Source organism: Atractosteus spatula (genome assembly GCF_055471065.1).
Source record: "Atractosteus spatula isolate fAtrSpa1 chromosome 10 unlocalized genomic scaffold, fAtrSpa1.hap1 SUPER_10_unloc_6, whole genome shotgun sequence".
Classification (NCBI taxonomy): Eukaryota; Metazoa; Chordata; class Actinopteri; order Semionotiformes; family Lepisosteidae; genus Atractosteus; species Atractosteus spatula.
In genome coordinates, this window is record NW_028296626.1 from 197,526 (window position 1) to 220,332 (window position 22,807).

Here is a 22,807-nt window from a genome sequence, read left to right on the forward strand (position 1 = left end):
CAAAGTTTTTACCCATTGAACTCGCAATAGAAGGACGGTCTTAACCCACAAACACTTAGCAGCAGCGAAATTCAAACCTACCCCTGCGAAGAAATTTTTGTACAAACCCAGCAACTTAGACCACCCAGCCACACTCCCAACACCTTACTTTTTTCAGAGAACGCCGGGTTCAGCTCTTGGTGTGCGACGCGTGAAAACGACTGCACCTTCATTTTCCGAGATGTTTCCTATCACTTCTTTGTCAGCTCTGAATATAGCTCTTTTTTGGAGCAGGCTTCAGACCTTTTATTTAATGTATAAAGGAGGGCGCATTCCTAAACGTGTAATTCCTGTTTTAGAAATGTTTTGGGCGGTGTGTTTTATATAACACACAAACAGTGTTCTGTTTGTATTCTGTAGACCTCTGTAGCAATCGTACTGGATGTGACACGGATTCTGAAATGTTTCTTGAAAAGGTATTTAGGGTTGCTTGAATCTATAATAAAAAAGTTACCTGAAACTTCCTACCTTCCAATCACTGATGTCGCTCTCCCTATACCTGTACGTGATGTTTTGCAGATGTGCAGTGTGCCTTTACTCCTGTATTAAAAACGACCTCCGTTGTCGGTCGGAGTTGAAGGAGAACTAACTGCACAGAAAAGTACGTAACGATAAAATGTTTCTACACTTCAGAATGTCCCTATAAATCCCTGCTCACACACATCGGTGTGGGGAGCGGGCAGGTAGAGAGCTTTTACAGATGCTCATGATGTTTCTCACGGGGTGTTACCTGCGGTAGTATCTTTCTCTGCGCCTTTGGAAAGAAAAGAGCGGCTCCAGTGCAAGGTAAGGTCAGAACAGCCGGTCTTCTTGTCTTACAAAACAAGAAATTTATATCAACAGGGAAATTGAACAATACAGAAATCAGCGCAGTATAAAATAGGAAGCAATCAAACAAAATGCTCAGAAAAAATCGTAGTTGAGTAAATTGGTGTAAAAAAAATATTTGTAAGCAAAGGAGAGCCCGCGCTGCGCGTGAAACACATCAATCGTTCAGCATTTCTGAAATGTTTAATTGAATTGACAAAGAAATCCTCTCCTTAAACTTCGAAAAGGATTATCTGTTGAGCCAGCAGGCATAACACTGCAGTTGCCCGTTTCTCACAGGTGTTTGAAGTTGTGGATAACTTTTAGCAGGTTTGGTGCCCTGGCTTAGCTGGTTAAGACGCCTCACTAAAAACCAGAAGACCCTGGGTATGAATCCCAGCGGTATCTATTTGTAGACAACAGGCCACTCATTGTCAATATTTATGGAGCTCAATTTAGAGACAACGGGAGAAGCATGAGTTACAGCTTTCTGCAGCTGTTTTATGTAACTTTGTATCTGTTGGCTCTGTGACGCAATGGCGAGCATGTTGGACTTTTATTCCTTGGTAGAATTAAGTCATTCAAAGGTTGTGGGTTTGAGTCCCACCAGAGTCACATACCATTTTGATTCAACCTTTCGAAATCCTCTAGGGATTGGTGTTGATCAAGTCAAATAAAAGACTTCTTAAGAGTCCACAGTTGGAAATGAACCAGCAGCCACAAGAAAGAAATTAGCACTGGACTGTGATCACATTACTCCTGTGCTGGAGTCTTTTCTAAACTCCTTCAAATCCAGACTCAAAACCCTCTTCTTTAGAAGAGCCTTTAATGAACTATTATTTACCCCTCTGTTCCTACTGTATTTAATACCACCATCTATTGTCTCCTCTAACTGTGTATTCTCATCCTGTTTATCTTGTGCTTTTTGTTAACTTTATTGTTGTCATTCTGTAAAGCACTTTTGAAAAGCCACCTTTAAAGGCACTATATAATGTAAAGATTATTATTATTATTAATAATGAACAGTGCATTTAACACTGAGAACATGCAGTCCTTCTTTGCAAAGGATTGCAAAAGTTGGGAATTAGCTTTTCACTCGTTTTGTTAAAGACCGTATCCTGGCTTTGTTGCAGGAAATGTCTGGATGCCATCACTGGATCAAGTCTTTTTGATGCCTGACACTGTGTGTTGTAACGGCTGTCACTCTTGACCTAAACAACAGAGAACACTGTTGAAATCGCTGGACTGCCTAGCGGACACTTTGTTGCCTTCTTCTGACCTGTATTTAATGCGATTCTCTGAAAATGTGGCACGTTATATCTGTGCTACCTTTATGGAGGGTGAGCACACTCATAAGAATCATAGATTCGATCACAAGCATCTAAAAATGAGCATGAGAAAATGACATCACGCTATAAGGCTGAATGGCACAAATTCTCCTGTTCCTTCTGCAGCAAATGTGTGTTTTTTTTGCTTCTTAACACTGAGATAGTTGGAGATAGTTGGCAGCAGTGGGATTCCAACTCACACCCCCAAAGAGACTGGAGCTTTAATCCAGCTTTAAACTAAAAACTGGGTGACTTGTAAGGGCTGGTAGGAGAGGAAAGTAATAAATGCTTCTTTTTTGGACAAAGTCTTTATCTACTAAAAGAAGGAAAGAAATATTTGATTATTAATTTTTCACCAGTTGTTTTGATCAAATTATTGTAACGTGGTGCCATATTAAGGTATAATATGTACATGAATGTCATGTCTGAGTCGGTGATGGCAGCTGACTATCGCTGAAGGACTGTTCATCATGAGCGTGTAATCCGGCATAATGAGGGAGAAGAGATTGGCCTCTGTGTCGCAGTGTTCTAGGCAAATGTAAGGTTTCTTTCTTGTAAAATATTTGTGCATCTTGAGTGCATTTTTGTTGCTGAAAATTGATCTTGTGCATTTGAATTAATTCTGATATTGTCACCTAATTCTATACATTTTATCAGCCTACATTTAAAGGAGCTTAATTGCATCAATTAATTGCATAGTGATAGTATTTCTTGCCTTTTAAATACTTCAGTGTTAATGATGTTAAGTGACATCATTGCAAAGGCGATATTTTCTGATGGCTGTTCCGGTAATAATGATTCGCGTTGGAATTACTACTGTCATTACTACTAATAGTGATAAAAAAAGAGCATTCACAGATCTCTGGATGTTGGTCTGGACTCTAGAAAGTGTTTAAATTCATAGGCGACTCTGGACCTCAACACCTGTTGATGGGTCACTTCTGTCAGACACACCAGTGGAGCCCAAGCCCACTTACACACACATTCACACACACTGATAGATATACACCTACACTCTCACATACATTTACACCCACAGACACAACACACAATATACACAAAATCAGACACTCACAGATACACACCCACACACTTACTCACACACATTCACAGACACACAAATAGACACTATATACACACATAGACACCGCATCCACTCTTAGGTACAGATACACTATAACTAACACTAATGCAGATACTGCCAATATTACAACACTAACACTATCATCAAACCCTATCATTGTTACTAACACTGACAAAAACAACTACTAGACTAATAATATGTATAATAACAGTAATACTGTCATGAAACCTAACATGATGATGAGTGTTAATACTCTGACACTAACAGTATAATTATCACTAAATTTAACATGAAAACTAGCATTAAAACTAAATTTAAAAGTATCTATCATCACAAAGTCACATGTATACTTGTATTATTATTAAAACTACCAGATATACTCTCACTAATATTAACATGAATACTAGCATTAATACTGAAACTATCAGTAATGCCATGATCATTAATACTCACATAGACACTACACACAGTCTATTTCCCTGCACTATTTCACTCTTGCTTCCTTCCAATAAGGACGGAGCTGCTGGAGAAAGGGCGCTATAGAGGATCGCTGTGGAGAGCTGCTGCTGTGCTTTGACATCTGAGCTCTGTGGAAAACGATCTCAATACAATTCTGAAAAACGCGACTCCCAGAACGCCACCCGAACAAGTCTCCACAGCCGAAGCTGTATCTGCTGGGCGGCGCAGTCGTCGTGCACAAAGAAGGCTTTGAAAAGCATCAAAAGCATGTCATTCCGAGTTGGTCGTTTGTGTTTTCCGTTCAGACGTGAAATACCGGGAGACAGAGAGAGCGATGTCTTCCTCGTTAGAGACCGTGGTTTGATTCCCCGACAGCGAGTTGCTCTCCTTCTACCTCCTTAGAGAAAGGACTGCCTTTCACTTCTCTGCATTTTCTTTCACAGCGTCATGCACCTTTTCATTGCTCTCACTTTCAGAGCCTGTGCACAGCACACGACTCGACATCAGGATGCGCATTGAAGTGACAGCAGGAAGCTTTGCGACATGCACTGTGCAGATCCCGTAGATCCCCACACTAGGAATCCCCAAACAGTGAGCGTGGCCACTGTGTTTCCACCCGGTTTTGAACCAGGGACCTTTCGCGTGTGAGGCAAATGTGAGAACCACTACACAACGGAAACGATGGGAAACCATGCACAGTGACCCAGTGCTGAACTTCGCCAATGCTATTCAGCTGCTTCCAGTGCCTTCGTTGGAGTGCGCTGATTGACCGTGCTCACCAGAGACCAGCACGCCTGTCATGGACGGAGCAGGAAAGGCGGCGCCACATTCTACAGCCCTCTCCACGCAATCGACGCAATCGGGCTACTGAAGTGGAGAAAATCTCCTCTCCAGAAAGTGCAAATATCATCTTGGAGAGTATAAATTCTATTGCCGAAGGTCAACACTATCTACCAGAGTCACCCCACCCACCTCCTGCAGGTTTCCGAGCTGCAGTGATGATCACTTCGGCTCACAAGCGAGAGGTCCTCGGTTGGAAACAGGCGCCCCTTCTTCTTGTACGTTTTGCACATGATCGAGTGGTTTTAGTGTGGCTCCTTCGTACACGGTGCTGATCTTTTGGAAAGCAGGAGGCAAAACTGACACGTTCCCATACCGGGAAATGAACCTGGCCCACCTGGGTGAAAACCAGGAATCCTAACCACTAGCCCATATGGGAGCACGCAGCCTTCTTCCGTGTGTCATGCAAGCAAACTGTAATTGCCGTTTGCACTTAGAGTGTCGAAGGGTCGATGTATACTGGGGCTCAGTTGAAATGCAACATCAGGACTTTTCCGACTCCTGTCACACGAAGAGGGCACAGACTTTTCTGCCCCACCGCGTGTGTCTCGGTATCTCGCCGTGATTGTATAGTGGTCAGTACTTTGCGTTGTGGCCTTAACAACCCCGGTTTGAATCCAGGTCACGGCAGAATAGGGGTGTCTGCTTTTACTACTTGCATGCAGAAGGCAATAAAAAAGCCAATCGATGTGAACTAACGAAGTTTTACAGAGGAGTACTGCCTGACTGGATCGTTGATGAACGACAGAGGCCACTCCGACCTCTTCTCGGTTTTCTTCAATGACTTACTAAGGATCTTCTTCACATTCGCCCATGCAGGGGAAGCCAGTTACACCAAAGCAAATGCAGGAAAGTGCATTTCAAGCAGAGACCAGTGCATTTCAAGGAGGGACCTGTTTACACCGAGAGTGGTCGGAGTATGGAACAATGCGCCGAACGCTGTTGCTGGATACAATTCTTGATGAGATCTTGGGCTCACTAAGCAGGTAATGGTAGGTACCGCTCGCTCCCGATGCTCGCTCGAAGACGGCCTTTTCCATCGGCCAGGGCCTCTGGCAGTTTACTGTCATTCCCTTTGGCCTGTGCAATGCCCCGGCGACGTTCGAGAGGCTGATGGAGAGGGTGCTGGCATCGGTCCTGCGGAACCAGTGTGTGCTGTATCTGGACGATCTGCTGGTTCATGCCCAGGGTTTCGACCAGGCCTTGACGAACCTCCAGGCAGTACTGGCCTGCATCCGCCGTGCTGGCCTGAGGCTCAACCACAACAATTGAGAGCTCCTGCGGCGGGAGGGGACCTTCCTCGGACATGTTGTTGGACCGCGAGGGGTGGCTACAGACCCAGGTAAGGTTGCTGCAGTGAGGGGATGGCCAACTCCCCGCACCGTCGCAGAGCTGTGCAGCTTTCTGGGGTTGGCTTTGTATTATCTGAGGTTCGTCCGGGACTTTGCCAGCATCTCTCCCCCGCTGCACTGCCTCACCGACAAGGGCCGCCGTTTTGACTTGGACTCGGGCTGCGAGACGGCTTTCGGTCGGTTACGTGAAGCTCTGGTGGGGGCCTCCGTGCTAGCCTATCCCGATCCGTGGTTACTGTATATCCTGGATACCGACGCAAGTGACTTGGGGGTGGGCGTGGTGCTGGCACAGGAGGGGCCAGATGGGAGCGGGTAGTTGCCTACTACAGTCGGGCTTTGAATAAGGCTGAACGGAACTACTGCGTGACCCGTCGCGAGCTTCAGGCCATACCTATTCGGGACCCGATTCCTGTTGAGGACCGACCATGCGTCCCTCACCTGGCTGCTCCACTTTAAGGAGCCGGAGGGGCAGATGGTGCGATGGATAGAGGTCCTGCAGGAGTATGACTTCACTGTTGTGCACCGTGCTGGATCTCGCCATCTCAATGCCGGCATTCTCTCGCGGCACCCCTGTGAGGTTGCGGACTGCCACTACTGCGCCCGGTGGGAGCAGTGTGAGGGAGCCGTCTGCACAGTGACGGAGGCAAGCACCTCGGCCACAGCCCTGGAGGGGCCGCTGGGGGTGGGCATGTCAGACCTGGCACAGCAACAGGCAGCTGATCCTGACGTGGGGCCGGTGCTCCGCTGGAAGGCAGCAGGAGCGCGGCCTGCGCGAGAGGAGCACCCCCAGCACCCAAAGTCCGTCAAGGCCCTCTGCGTCCTGTAGGAGGCCTTGGAGGTAAAGGACGGGGTGCTGCGCCGGGGGTGGCAGGTACCCTCCAGTGGCGAGATACGGTGGCAGCAGGTGGTGCCACAGTCGCTCCGCGCGGCTGTGCTCAGAGTGGTGCATGGCCAGCCGGGCGTGGGGCATTTCGGCTGTAAAAAAACCCTGCAGCGTCTCCGAGGCCATTTTTATTGGGGTCTTTGCCACCGGGACGTGGAGCGGTATTGCCGAACATGTGCAGTGTGCGTGGCGCAGAAAGGTCCCCTCGAGTGCTCTCGGGCCCCCCTCCAACAACACCAGGTGGGGGCTCCTATGGAGCGGGTGGGGGTAGATGTTTTGGACCCGTTTCCGCGCACCGAGGCCAGAAACCACTATATCCTGGTAGCAATGGACTATTTCACGAAGTGGCCGGAGGCCTATGCCCTCCCGGACCAGAGTGCCCCCACGGTGGCCAATGCACTACTGGAGGGGATGTTTGCCAGGCTGGGGGTGCCGGAGGAGTTACACAGTGACCAGGGGCGTAACTTCAAGTCCCAGGTCTTCGCCAGAGTGTGCCAGCGCCTGGGGATCTCTATGACTCAGACCACCCCGCTGCATCCCCAGAGCGACGGGACTGTGGAGCGGTTTAATCGGATGCTCCCCACCCAGCTGGCCTCCCTGGTGTCCTGTCACCAACGGGACTGGGACCGCCACCTCCCCCTCGAGCTCTGGGCTTATCGGACCGCAGTCCAGGAATCTACCGGGTGTACCCTGGCCTCACTCATGCTGGGCCGGGAAATGCAAACCCTGGTGGACCTGGTCTTCGGCCTGCCGCCCGGAGACGAGTCGGCACCACCAGCTGGACCGGACTACGAATAGGACCTGTAGCAGTGGATGTGGCGGGTGCACAGCTTTACCCGGACCCATCTGACTCAGGCGGGAGTCTGGCAGAAGCGGTACTACGACCTGCGCTGCAGGGGGCCTGCCTTCCTGCCCTGGGACTTGGTTTGGGTGTACAGCCCGCACCGCCGCAAAGGCCTCAGCCCTAAGCTGGCGCCTTTGTGGGAGGGGGCCGCTGAGGTCCTCGGGGTGGTAGGCAAGGTCTGCCACCGGGGGAGAGTGGTGGTTCTGCACCGAGACCGCCGGGCCCCCTATTGGGACCGGGAGGAGGAGCCTCGCGGGGAGGCTCCGAAGGAGCAGCCAGGGCCAGAGCCGGCCTACAATGGGGTGACCGTGGGCCGCCGGCCACCACCGCTTCGTAACAGCTGCTCACGCAGAGTTCCACAGCCTTTAGCCTAGTATGAGTAGAGCCTGAGGGGGTGTTCGATGTCAGCGGGACGCCAGACGCTTCAGGTGGGGACAGTGTAACCCCCCTGGCCCGGTGGTGAGGAGGAAGCGCACCTAGGCACTCATGGTACCGCGGAGCAGGCTGGGAGTTGTAGCCGGGGAGAGTCTGAGGGTCAGCTCGATGACCAGCAACTGACCCTGCATATGTAAATAGTGTTATAGTAGTTTTAGTGTCCTGTGTAGCCTTATAAGTGTATAGCCTGTTGTTAAGTAATTACCACCGAGATGTGAATGTGTTCCATCAGTCTCCTCATGTGTGTGTATGTCCTGTGTTTGGTTTTGTGTGGCTTCGATAAAAGAATAAAGCTGTCGCTTGGTTTACTATCACGTCGCCACTTGTCCTTTCCTGAGGGAACCTGAAAACAGTACAGTATTATAGCATGAACCCCTGACGATTTTCTTGATACGTTTTATGTGCTCTTTTGTATTGTATGTATTTTTGTTGTTCAAATAAAAAGTAAAAAACACAACTTTCCGGATGCGGCTGCTGTAAAAATAAAATGACATCAAGGGTGCTGTACGCAGAGGTCTGAAACCTGCTCTACAGAAGAACTGTATCCAGAGGTGTTAAAGAAGTCGAGATCTCGCCATGAGAGGGGAAGCATCTCAGAAAAGCAGGTGCAGTCGGTTCCACGGTCATAACGCCACTAAGTCGGGCGACAAGAGCAAAACCCACCCGGCTTCCTCCGGGCAAGTAATGTTTCAAAATTACAGTTCGGATTTATTGGAAAACTTCACAAGAATTATTAGGTTAGGACTGTAAAATTGTTTTTTAATGTCTTGGTATATTTACCTTCATTTTAATATAGATATAACCATAAATGATGTTAAGCATATTGAACTTTTGTCGTACTTTTTAAAACATTTTAGCTGAGGACACACGGCGACTATTATACCTTGTGATACATGCAAGACATCTGTAAACGAAGATGTAATTACAATAAAATTGGCAATTAACAGAAAACCACAATTTGTATAATATTATTCCTCGAAATGAATGATCAATTGAAGGATTTGAAGAAACTATCAAAGAAACAGCAGCAATAGCAGATGATTTTGGTTTTGAACCCATCTTTACACTTCAATAATCCATTTGTCCTTGAAAAAAGAAAAGACAGGCATATTTTGAGTCTCATAATTATCCTCTTCTCGATCCAAAAGAAACGTTGATTGCTTCTGTACTTTTTTGGATTTTCTTACGAAGATCTCACGAAGTATTGCCAGGATCTATATTTAGCGTTCGGTAGCGATAACACTGCTGATATTGATTGAGTAAAAATCTATGATGTATTGACAGCTTTATCTGAAGCAAGAAATCCTCGAACGCCGCTTATGAAGTGTTGGGATTCATACCAAAAAATGCCTTTTGTTTTCCCACCCAAAATGCTACTATTACATTACACATTATGCAAACATTACCAGTTTTAGTAGCTTCTGGGCGTGATTTTCCAAAACTGAAACTAATTACAAATTATTTAAGATGAACCATGTCCAAAAATTGTAAATCAGGATTAATATAATACCAAATGAAATTACTACAGAAGAAAATGTTTAACTGAAATATGAATAAGACTATGCAAGCCTACAAAATAGAACAATTCAATATTTATAACTTATTTTTTTATTTTTTGAGAAATGGGCTCACACGCCGGAAGACACTAACGTTTCTCTTCGTTAGAGTATGTGAATAACAGTTTAACCCCAAATGTCTGTAATTGTGGTTCTGTTAAAATTCAAAAAAGCATCTATCAATAGTACGAAATTATTAAGAAAGGAAGAAATTGTGTTATTTCATAAACTGTAAGACATGAAGACATTGACAGGTTATATCCTTTGCTTTGTCTTTTAACGCAAGCGTTCAGGATCCAAGCCCATGTTCGGACGGTTGTGTTTCTTTTGTAATCATCAAATGGCATTGTTTTGTCCGTCAGTTCTTTCTCGAGTTGTACCATGGATATTTTATACCATCAATACTTTTCATGCTCTTTTGCATTTTCCTTCACATACGGAAAAAAACTCAAGGCGTTCTTGTCACTGTGCTACACAGTACAGGACACGCAGTGAGGAATTCATGCAGCTTTCAGCTCAGTGCGGAATCCAGGGGGAGGACTCGCTTGGTGAATGATCTCTCAGGAAATCCCGGGTGAGATTCAACATCCCGGGTGAGGTTTTTCTGCAACAGCCACGACAAGTGTGAAGACGTTCTCTAAATTTCCAGAAAGTGACTTTAAATTAGTTCACATTCTTTGGTAGTTAACAGAACTAAATGCTTTGGAGGTACATTTAAAACTGCAGAGAGCACTGTAGCACTTCAAGTTTAATTGTGTAAACCTGGCTCTCTATGAACACGAGCAAAGAGTACCTCATACATGCAAAGCATGCACTCTACCACTGAGCTACATCCCCGACATAGAAGGTTGTGGAAGTGACTTAGAGATGTGCAGATGCTCACAGAACACAATCCATCTTTTGCATCTTTTAAGTGCTCTTGATTAAACTATGCATAGAAAAACAGCAGTACTGATGATTTTCATGGACTGATGCACACTTGTTCTGTACAACTCCAGTGATAAAACCTTGTCTGTAAATATTGTAGAACGTAAAAGGGTGAAACAACGCTCCAACCACAGGAATGGTAACAGAAAGGATCATTTTCTTATTTAATACGTCCTTTTGAGATGCATTGTCAATGCATCTCAATATTAGAATATTAGAATATTAGAATTCCTGTCTTCTTGATGGATTCAGACTCCTTCTCAGAAGTCCTTGCTTACCAAATAACTTTACAGCTAAGGAAGAGTAGCTCGGAAAATACCCAACTCAACAAGCGAGCGCGTTGGTTGCTCTTGCTCTGAATGCAAGGAGCTGTTTTTTTTCGCATTAATCATTATTAACCAGAAACAGCTGCACAACTGGTCGCATTTGTGATTATGTCACTTCTCTGCTTCAGCAAGGTCAATAAAAGACTCTAAAAGTAGTAGAGAAAAACCGAATTAAAATCCTATTAGCAATTCTGAGCGATATCTGCATACAGGCAATCCAATAAGAACGTTGAAATGTTTGAATATCATCTCTCTATATATTGCGCTGCTTTTTACTTGGAGTAAAACTATTGGATTGGAGGAATACTAACCACTGGGTTAAAATGTATTGTTTTTATTTGGAGAAATCAATGAACTCTTGATTTTATATGTTTTAAAAGACGGTCATGTGCACAGAAAAAAGACAGTGCTGAGTATTTTTCTGGAGACGGAGCATGAAGTATTGCCAGGATCGATATTTAGCATTCGGTAGTGATAACACTGCTGATATTGATTGAGTACAAATCTATGATGTATTGACAGCTTCATCTGAAGCGAGAAGTCCTAGAACGCCATCTATGAAATTTTAGGATTCATACCAAGAAATGCCTTTTTTTTCCCACCCCAACTGCTGCTATTGCATTACACATTATGTGAACATTACCAGTTTTGGTAGCTTCTGGGCACGATTTTCCTAAACTGAAACTTATTACAAAATTCTTTAAGATGAACCATGTCCAAAAATTGTAAATCAGGACTAATTTTAATATTAAATGAAATTACTACAGAAGAAAAGGTTTAACTGAAATATGAATAAGACTATGCAAGCCTAAAAAATAGAAAAATTCAATTTATATAACTTATTTTTTTATTTTTTGAGAAATGGGCTCACACACCGGAAGACAATAACGTTTCTCTTCGTTAGAGTATGTGAATAACAGTTTAACCCCAAATGTTTGTAATTGTGATTCTGTTAAAATTATATAAATCGTAAGAAATTATTAAGAAAGTAAGAAATTGTTTTGTTTCACAAACTATAAGACAATGAAGAGAGTTTACTTCGCTTTTGTTCTTTTAACTTAAGAGTTCAGGGTCCAAATCCATCTGCGGATGGTTGTGTTTCTTGAATTTCTTGTAATCATCAAAAGTCGTTGTTTTGGGCTTCAGTTTTTTCTCGAGTTATACCATGGATATTTTATACAATCAATACTTTTCATACTCTTTTGCATTTTCCTTCACATACAGAAAAAGTTGAAGGTGTTCATGTCACTGTGCTGCACATTTATTCAGGACACACAGTGAGGAATTCGTGCAGCTTTCAGCTCAGTGCCGAGTCCACTGTGCGAGATCGCTCGCTGAATGATCTCTCAGGAAATCCCGGGTGAGATTCAAAAGGTAAACCTGGCTCTCTATGAACACGAGCAAAGAGTTCTCACTCAACAGAAGATTGCGATGTGAGTACAGTAATATAAAACACCTGAAGATGCCAGGGATTGAACCCCGGACCTGTGGAGCAGTAAGTGACTTGTAGCGCTGACATAAGAGATACTTACATAAAGTGCTTTTACTGACCACATTACAAATCACAGGAAGTAAGGTCTTAAAACATTGGGCAGTAGTGGGATTTAAACCCACGCCCCTGAGAGAGTGGAGCCTAAAATCCAGCATATTAGACCATTCAGCCACACTACCTCTGGCCCCTTCTCCTTTCCTCTCGTTGCTGAGTATAGGTGCCTTCATGCAATTGAGCCAGGTTTGAATCCCAGCCAATGCATCTCCAAATCTTTTCAAATGAATCTGTGATCTTGTAGCACATCCTCTGAAACCAGCAATCGAAATTGGAAACGTCTTCTTCAACACTGAAAAGCTCAATTAGGAAGAAGCAGTTGTACACAGGACAGCAGTACCGTATGTGTTCTTGATTGATTCAGACTCGTTCTCAGTGGTTCTTGCTCACCAAATAACTTAAAAGCTGAGGAAGAATGCTACGAAAAATACTAATCAAAATACAAAATAATAATCATTATTAACCAGAAACAGCAGAAACACTGGTCACATTTGTGATTATGTCGCTTCTCTGCTTCAGCAAGGTCAATAAAGGACTCTCTGAAAGTAGTTAAACACTAAAGAACTGCAAAACTGAATTCAAAATCATATTAGGAATTCTGAGTGATGCCTGCTGACATGCAATCCAATACGGATGTTGTCTTTAAATAAGAATACTCTATGTTTCCCTGCCTTTTCCCTGGAGTGAAACCATTGGATTGAAGGAATTCTTATCAAAGGTTTACAAGGTGCCGTTGATATTTGGATAAATCTATGAACTCGTGATTTTTATATACTTTAAATATCGGCCATATGCACAGAATAAAATGACAGTACTAATGATTTTTCCTGAGACGAAGCACAGCTTATCTTTCCAAGACAGCTGATAAAGGCAAGCCAGTGGATACTCTAGCAGAACATGGAAAAACGTTCAGCTTTGTAACCAACAAATTCCCCATTTAGATCTGACATGTGAGGTATGCTTTGTGATTGCTTGAAGTGAAACCCACAATCTCTTTGGAACTTAGACAAGTTATTTCTGATGGAGCGCTATGCGGAAAGACTTAATCAGCTCTACCCCTGAGGATGACTCGACTTGAAAATGCAGAACATTAACGTTTCACAGATAAAAGGAGCACAACCGACATTAAAATTGAGGGCGCACTGTGATTTGCACTGACTCAAAAGTGATCTTGGTAGACAATCTTCCCTGCTGAAGGTGGAAACAAGAATTTGTGTTGAGAAGAAGAAACACTTTTTTCTCCCTGCTTTGATGTTAAGCTGATAAAGTAGCTTTTAACACATTGCTCCACTTGGTGGTTGTAACACAGAAACTCCTAGCAGCAGTGGAATTCAAACCCACACCTCCAACGAGACTGGAGCCTTAATCCAGCACCTTAGACCACTCAGCCACACTACCCACTATGCCCTGTCTCTTTGTCTCATTACTTTCCCGGAGGAAGCCGGGTGGCTTTTGCTCTTGTCCGACAGTGGCGTTATGACTATGGAACCGACTGCACCTGCTTTTTCTGAGATGCTTCCCCTCTCATGGTGAGATCTCGACTTCTTTAACACCTCTGGATACAGTTCTTCTGTGGATCGGTTATGTGGGAGACGGCACTTCGATACTAAGATCGAAAGTGATCTGAAACTACCCAGCTTTCAATCTCTGAGGTAGTTGTCACTAAACTCGGACGTGATGTGCCGTGTGCCATTACTTTTGTTGCGTTCAAGAGTATTCGTTGCGTGAGCTCCTCACTGCATGTCCTGTACTGTACTGTGATTTCATTTAGAGTACAGCGACTAGAACGCCTTGAATGTCTATCAGTATGTATATATAAAAACGCTAAAGAACATGTAAAGTGATTAACATTTCCTTGATATCGATTTTCTGATTATGTCTTGGCTTCATTTAATGAATTTCCTTAGTGACAGATAATTTCTTTCCGGTATTTTTTTCTGGTGCTGTTATTGATCGCATACGAAACATTATTCTCATAAAGAACATGTCACCTACAAAGTCACTATGAAACTGGTATCAGGAAAAGTTTCTTAATATTTCTTTTGATTAGCATGCAAGTGAATTTGATCATTAACTATGGAATTTCCCACTAGCGTGGAGCTCAAACTCACAATCTTGAGATTCAGAGTTTGATGAAACACGGATCATGGAACGCAGATGTCTCAGAGCAGTTGAGACGTGTCCAAGTGGCTGTCAAAGGACAGCACTTTGGCGGCACCGTGGCTTAGTTGGCTAAAGCGCCTGTCTAGTAAACAGGAGATCCTGGGTCCGATTCCCAGCGGTGCCTGTCTTACTGTCTTACTGTACAGAATTTATCCTTACGGGCAAATCCCAAGCGCTTTTGGGTTGAGAGGACGTAAGAAGGTTTTTGTTTTGTGCCTTGATGTCAAGCTGAGAAAGCATCTTTAAACACTTTGCTTAGTTTCTCGAGAGACTGCCAAAAAGCAGCTCCCTCCCTTTTGTCTGAAGTCAGCTGAAAGGGGGTCTCGACAGAAGCACCTGGCAGCAGTGGGATGCGAACCCACACCCCCAAAGAGACTGGAGCCTTAATCCAGCGCCTTAGACCGCTCGGCCACGCTACCCGCTGTGCGCTGTCTCTTTGTCTCATTACTTGCTCGGAGGAAGCCGGGTGGGTTTTGCTCTTGTCGCCTGACTTAGTGGCGTTATGACCGTGGAACCGACTGCACCTGCTTTTTCTGAGATGCTTCCCCTCTCATGGCGAGATCTCAACTTCTTTAACATCTCTGGATAAAGATCTTCTGTGGAGCAGGTTTCAGACCTCTGCGTACAGCACCCTTGATGTCATTTTATTTTTACAGCAGCCGCATCCGGAAAGTTATGTCTTTTACGTTTTATTTGAACAACAAAACTACATACAATACAAACAAGAGCACATATAACGTATCAAGAAAATCGTCAGGGGCACATGCTATAATACAATTACACTTTATGAAAAACGATTACACAAGGTAAATAAAGATAAGGTCCGCACAGCTTGTTCTTACATTTCGAAAGAGTCCATAAATACCCCTTTACGTCTATTTTGAACTGTTCAAACGTAGGACTCTTCCCAGACCATTTCACTTTATACCACATTCCTAAACGAGGATGCATCTCCTGTTTTAGAACTATTTTGGGCGGTATGGCTTATACAACACACCCACAGTATTCTAATGGTGGACTGCAGATCTGTGCTATAGTTCAGTCGAATACGAAGGATCCAGCAATCGTACTGGATTTGACTGGGATTCTGAAATGTCTCTTGCAAAAGTATTCGGGTTTGCTTGAACCTTTGATAAAAAAGTGATCTGATCTGAAACTTTGTTTTGTGCCATCTTGCAATCTCTGAGGTAGTTGTCACTAAACTCGGACGTGATGTGGCACACATGTGCCGTGTGCCTTTACTTTTGTAAAAAACTGGTATCGGGAAAAGTTTCTTAATATTTCTTTTGATTAGCATGCAAGAAAATGTGATCATTACCTATGGAATTTCCCGCCAGCGTGGAGCTTGAATTCACAACCTTGAGATTCAGTGTTCAAGAGTCACAGAAGAGGTCGGCCTGGTCTTCAGTTTGCCAACGATAAGCTCCGGCAGTGCTCCTCTGTAAAGCAGATTGTTCGGATCGGTTATGTGGGACGGCACTTCGATACTAAGATCGTTTGCAGCACACGCATGGTTTCCCCCCTTCACACAAAAAACAGATGCAGCCATTCAAAGTACGCGGTACAGACACGTACCGCAGGTAATTGGCTACGGCGTCGTGCATCGTGACGCGCGATGACGCAAAATACCGCGGTGCGTGTTTGGTTGACCGACAGGGGCACTCGTGGTCCGTTGGTCTGTCGTAGAAAGACTTACTGTAAACGTCTTTACTGTGCCCGTTGTAGATATTGAATTTTACCACTGAAGGGAAATCTTAGTAGCTGAGCATAAAAAGAATAGGAGCATACTGTAACGCGTGTGAAGGCCATAAACGATATTAATTTTGGAACATAAACATACAGTATATAGCTGGTCTTGGTACTTTAAAGAAAAAAATACACACCAGTATTCCATTTCTCCCTAAACATTGTAAGCTTCGAAGTCTTTAACTAACGTGATACCGGAGTCAACAAGCATACTTTTAGAATTTGATTAAAAGGGAATATAATATGGAATTGCGTATCTAAAGAATCTAAAGAATATCTAAAGATTTCTTAAGAATTTAAGAACTTAAAAGTTAAAGGAGATGCTTCATATTGCTTGACTAATTTTAAAAACTAAGTTATAAATGCAGACGCTCCCTCGGTGCCGCGCCGGGTGTAAATATCAAAGTACTGTATACATTCCCAACAAGAATTGTACCCATCTGTCATGCAAATAAAACACCTTGAATTGAATTGAATTGAGGGAGAGAGGGGGTACGGGGACAAATATACTGTAGACAGGACTCAAGGCAAATAAGATACTTACGGGTACGCAGGCATTCACGACAGCAACATACAAAACGTTTGCACGTACTGAGTTAAGTTATTACTTGGTTTTCAAAGTGCAATGAAATACAATATTGTTGTTGCTGCTGTTCTGGTTGTTTTTATCCCGTAAAGCGTTTTGAGAAGCCACCTTTAAAGGCGATATATATTGTAGAACCGCTGATTCTTATGGAATGTGTTCCACAGGAGATTCAAATTTTTATTTATTTTTTAATCGCGTATCTAAGGAAATCTCAGTATAACTTTGTTCATGAACAAACAGTGGCATGTTACATTATCATTAGTTTTTTTAACAAGGCTCGCCAGCTAATGTGAATCGAAACCTGTCTTGCTAGCTTTTAAAGTCGTGCATGTGTAAACGACAATTGAAATAGAGAAAAAAAGACCTGACTGACAAGATTTAATTAATGCAGATCAGTAAATCAAGGGACAAAACAACTATTGCGCCCAGGTCCTCAATGCGCTTTGACGTGCTAATGCGTTGGTTTAACAGTCCGGGTGTGGCAAGCCTCCAATGTCTCCCGACTTCGGCAAAAGGCACCCGCCTTTCATTGGAAGACAATGAACACACTCTAGCCGTACATGTGAATATAGTATAAAGACACCAAGGGATTGGGTGAGCTCCCATCACAAAAAAAAAAACTGCGAACCTGCACTACAGCGACCATAGTATAGTATGGAGACCAAGACCTTTTACGGGAAGAGACGGGGTGCTTCTGCCGCCCCAGCTTCCAAAGAGCGAAGGGTAAGCAAATACAGCAGACTTCATCTGAAATACGCGATTACAGCGCATATTACAAGGTATTATTGCCGTTTTGAATTTTAAATTCAATTATAATTATTTCTTCGTAGCCTGTTCTTCAAGAAAACACCGCACGGGCGAAACAATCTACCACCAGGACAGTAAAAAAGAAAGCGGTAAGACGGAAAAAAAGAAAAGTTTATTTTGACGTCTGTTCCGCGACTGATGAATACTACTGTGTGACTTTATTTCTTACATGAATTATGTTATTTTGCCACAGGCCGTGGGTCTCTGCTCTCGGCCACTGGCCAGGGTGCCAACCTGTAGAAGCAGCACCTGTATGGAGACATTTCGGCAGCAGCGGGAGCAGTACGATGCATTACTGGGGAGGATTGGGAGCCTAGAGACACTCCTGAAAATGCAGAGGAAGGAGACAGTATGTTCCAGCAGTCAAACAGTTGAGCAGCTGTCTCCCGAAAAGTGCCTCTCCCCGCCGCGCAGGTTGCAATGCCTGGCGGAAGCTCTGCCCCCCGCAGAGCACACACCGCCTCAGGACACTCCATCCCGGCCTCTCAGTTCACCACCACGCAGGAATCTGTTGATGCTGTCCCCGCCGCCTATCTCCCCCCAGGAAGCACAGCGGAATTCACAGACGCCAGTGGGACGAATAATTCTCCCAGATGTCCAACTGCTACCCATCACTCAGGAGATGGAGGGGGGGTTGTACTTGCAGTGCATCGGCATAGACGGGAAAGCAAGAGCCGACCGCTACGCCGCCCTCGTGTTTCGAAATCTTGTGACTTTTGAAATTTACTGGGGGTGGACCACGTCTGTAAATTTCGATGGGTCCAGAGGCAAAAGTGCCTTGCCTTGCAATCTCCAGGAAACCATTAGTACGATGGTGAATCGGAGATTCTCAACCCTTGCTGCGTACGACTGGAAAAGAATTCGTGATCGGATCAACGAAATGCTTCGTAGCAGGAGGCGGTCTTTTCCTCTTGTCTAACAGTCTGTCCACAAACAAAACATTCCTGTTAGACAAGAGGAATTGAAAAAAAACAATTTTGTCAATGAAAACCGGTGTGTGTGTCTCTCCCTGCTGGATGTCCCTCTCACAAACTGCTGAATGAATAAAATAATTTTATTGAAAATGCGTTTGCGATTGTCTGGTCTTTAAATTCTTGAGATACGCGATTCCATATTATATTCCCTTTTAATCAAATTCTAAAAGTATGCTTGTTGACTCCGGTATCGCATTAGTTAAAGACTTCGATGCTTAAAATGTTTAGGGAGAAATGGAATACTGGTGTGTATGTTTTCTTTAAAGTACCGAGACCAGCCATATACTGTATGTTTAAGTTCCAAAATTAATATTGTTTATGGACTTCACACGCGTTGCAGTATGCTCCTATTCTTTTTATGCTCAGGCACTAAGTAAAAGGAGATGCTTCATATTGCTTGACTAATTTTAAAAACTAAGTTATAAATGCAGACGCTCCCTCGGTGCGCTGCTCTGGTGCGCCGGCTCTTACACAGTGCCTGTCTGCCGTAAGCGTTACAATATACATACCCAACACTGCTTGTACCCATCTGTCATGCAAATAAAACACCTTGAATTGAATTGAATTGAGGGGAGAGGGGGGGAATACTAAAGCCAATACTGCCGACGTGCTAATGCGTTGGTTTAACAGTCCGGGTGTGGCAGGCTTCCAATGTCAACTCGACTCGATTGGAAGACACTGAACGTATTTTAGCCCTAAATGAATTAATAGCAAACATGGTTTACATAAAATACATTTTTCCAAGAAAGTTTATAATAATACGATCTATAGTTGAAATCTGAGCCTACTTTAAAAATAAAGGAAAAGCATTTTCAGAGAGCAATCACGCTGTGTTTATGTAGAAAAAGTGATTAGGTTTATGAGCAATCTAATTACCTATTCGCTTAAAACGCTATATAAAATAAAGTTTATTTAGAGATGAATGATCAGTGTCGCAGTTTAAATAATGGGAGTCAGGAAACTAACACACAGCGCCACCGGATTTAATAACGCAATAAAAACGCTATAAAATAATGTGACTAGGCACAGAAAAAGTTTACAGCACAGTACAATAATAAATGCTGACCATGACTTTAGAAGCATAAATTACCTTACACTCAATTTAAACACAAGCTGTCTTTCTGTATGAACCTCTAAGCTGGTTCATACAGAAAATGTAGAAATGCATTAGCCTGATTATGATTAAAAAACACATAATTAAACATGCGTTGGCGATTTAAATCAGAACACGATTTAAATCAATATAAATGTTTATATTGTAACGCATACTGTCCAGCCTCCATTTCTCTATAAAAATTTACTCTGTTGCACACACACACACAATAGAAGCAGGAACCGCTGTCAGAAGGGAAGATATGTTCAAAATATCGCAAATATCGATCATGTTGCGATATTTTGAAATATAAAAGTCAATTGATTGTCCATAATATCGCTATTCTATTTTTTCGAAGAAATGTTTGTTAACAGAAAAGCCCGGCACCAGCTGAATTCAAACACACAACCTGCCAGTTGGTAGTCACGCACCTAGACCAGTCGGCTACAAGACAGCTCACATGAACAGGCAGGCGAAACAGCCCTACACAGCCCTGTCGCAGCACACGAATACCGTTATTAAATTCTTTAGATACGCGATTCCATATTATATTAGCAGAAAAGCTTAAAACTACCACTTTTTCACACGCTATTTCACATGCTAGTTAAATACTTCGATGCTTAAAATCATTAGGGAGAAATGGAATACCGGTGTGTATTTTTCCTTTAAAGTGCCGATTCCTGGAATCTGACTGGCTGACACCCCTCTGAAGTGGTTCCATAAAATCTGGTATACGGAAAAGAAAGCGTTGATAAATACAAGTGTCTTTTAATACACTCTTTGCTGTGCTCTTGAGGATCCTTGTGATATTTTAAGCTCTAGTTGAATGATAGGTGTCGCATTTTAAATCATTTTCGTAGTTAGAAATTATGAAACGCCCTGTTAAAAGCAAGGAAGTTTTTATGCCCGTTGAAGTAAAACAAAATGCCTGACAAAGTATGACTTGGACAGATTCCAAGTGCTTGTACAAATGTGCTAAAGAAATTATACTTTGAGTATACAGCTTGTCCAAAGTCATCCATTATTAATACTATTAGTAATATCTTCAGTAAAGGCTTTGATGCATAAATATTTCTGATAAAGGTAGGTTGTGTACTTTTGTCCAACTGAGCAATCTTGCTTTCATAAACTATACCAACATTTTAATGACTGATGATTAACATGCTGTAATACACAGTTCAAAATTAAAGGCTCAAATGCTGTACATGAGAGGTTAAGCTCCCCCTGGCGGTTTTACAAGGCGACGCCAGATAGTTAACCACGTGACACCACGTAAACTGCGTCATACCGCGTGAAAATGCGACACGCCCACCGGGGTATGCCGCGAAATACCTCACGCATTTTGAATGGCTGCATCTGTAGACGAAGGAAGCTCTCTTATCTTGGGCTGCTGACTCCTGGATTTAAAGCGCTCTGGGTGCCAGCTAAGTCTCTAACAAGCACACTATAAAGACAGGAATTACACTTTGCTCACGTCACGCATGGAATGGCGAGGCTACTTGTTCCAATATTATCTAGTCACACCTCATATGGTGCCGATTCCTGGTTTTCATTTAAGAAAGAGCACGGCAAACACCGTAAACTGTGCAAAACGTGTGATGAAAGAAGTCTTTTCCCCCCTTTGTCTAAAGCAGAACACAGCGGAGTCATGCCGAGGGTTGTGAGATCAAGATTTCAGCGGAGCACTGTCGTCTACATCTTTAGCTACATGAGTTGGACATCCTCTTGTACACGGAAAGCAGATTGAGATCCTCTGACATGAAAAGTGCCAGATAAAAGCCATTTCTCATCCTTTCTCTTAGTGCTGGAGCTATCGCACGTAAATGAGGCAACTTGCAAGGCGAGCAGGCTCGGTGCACCCCGAACGCAGATGTCTCAGAGCAGTTGAGAGGTGTCCAAGTGGCTGTCAAAGGACGGCACTTTGCTGGCGCCGTGGCTTAGTTGGCTAAAGCGCCTGGCTAGTAAACAGGAGATCCTGGGTCCGATTCCCAGCGGTGCCTTTCTTCCTGTCTTACTGTACAGAATTTATCCTTATGGGCAAATCCCATGCCTTTTAATTCAGGTGAATGCAAGTGTTCGTTTCCTTTCTGGAACAACTTGTTTTGAAAGAAATCTATACAGCTTGCGAAAGATGAAACACAAATCTTGCTTATCAGTGAAGAAGAGGTACTCCCAGCAGGCCAGCTAATACCAGCAGTGTTTTTTTTCACCCTAACCCAGAGAATGGAGAAAAGCGAAGCGCCTGTGGCTCTGTAGTGTAATCAGTTCGCGAGTTCGGCGTTTAGCTGAAAGAGTGGTAAATGCAGCTCTCCCCAGCCCGTCCTTATTCTTTTAAAGAGGATAAAAAATTAACTTCGCCGCCATTACTACCAGCTCTAAAAGACTGCCATGGGCACGGAAAAAAACACACTACAGATGACTTTTCTGGAACCGAAGCAGAGATTCCTTTACGAACCAACTGATAAAGCTCAGCCAGTGAATACTGTTAACAGAATGTGAAAGCACGATCAACTTTGTAACTGCAACCACAGGAAAAACAGCAAGAAGCAGGCTCCATTCCCCATTTAAATCTGTCGTGCGAGGCATGCTTCTTGAACGCATGAAGTAAATCCCACGATCGCTTTTGAACTTGGATAAAGTACTTCCAAAGGAGCGCTATGCGCAAAGATTTAACAAGCTCAACCCCCGCCAACGATTCGGTGTGAAGAAGCAGAACATTCAAGTTTCACAGACAGAAGCGGCACGCCAGCACAGCCAACATTAAAACGGAGGGCACACTACGATTTGCATTGACACAAAAGTGATCTGGGCAGACGTCGTTCCCTGCATAACGCAAAAAGTAGCAAAGCGCTTTTGGGTGGAGAGGACGCAAGAAGGTTTTTGTTTTGTGCCTTGATGTCAAGCTGAGAAAGTATCTTTAAACACTTTGCTTAGTTTCTCGAGAGACTGCCAAAAAGCAGTTCCCTCCCTTTCGTCTGAAGTCAGCTGAAAGGAGGTGGCGACAGAAGCACC

General features: G+C 43.7%; 1 non-coding gene across 1 annotated transcript; it reads left to right on the top strand.

The window, feature by feature from the left end:
* The first annotated feature begins 14,639 nt into the window (after window positions 1-14,639).
* trnat-agu (transfer RNA threonine (anticodon AGU)) lies at window positions 14,640-14,713 on the top strand. Its single transcript has one exon. It is a non-coding gene; the product is annotated as a tRNA-Thr (tRNA).
* Window positions 14,714-22,807: the final 8,094 nt, after the last annotated feature.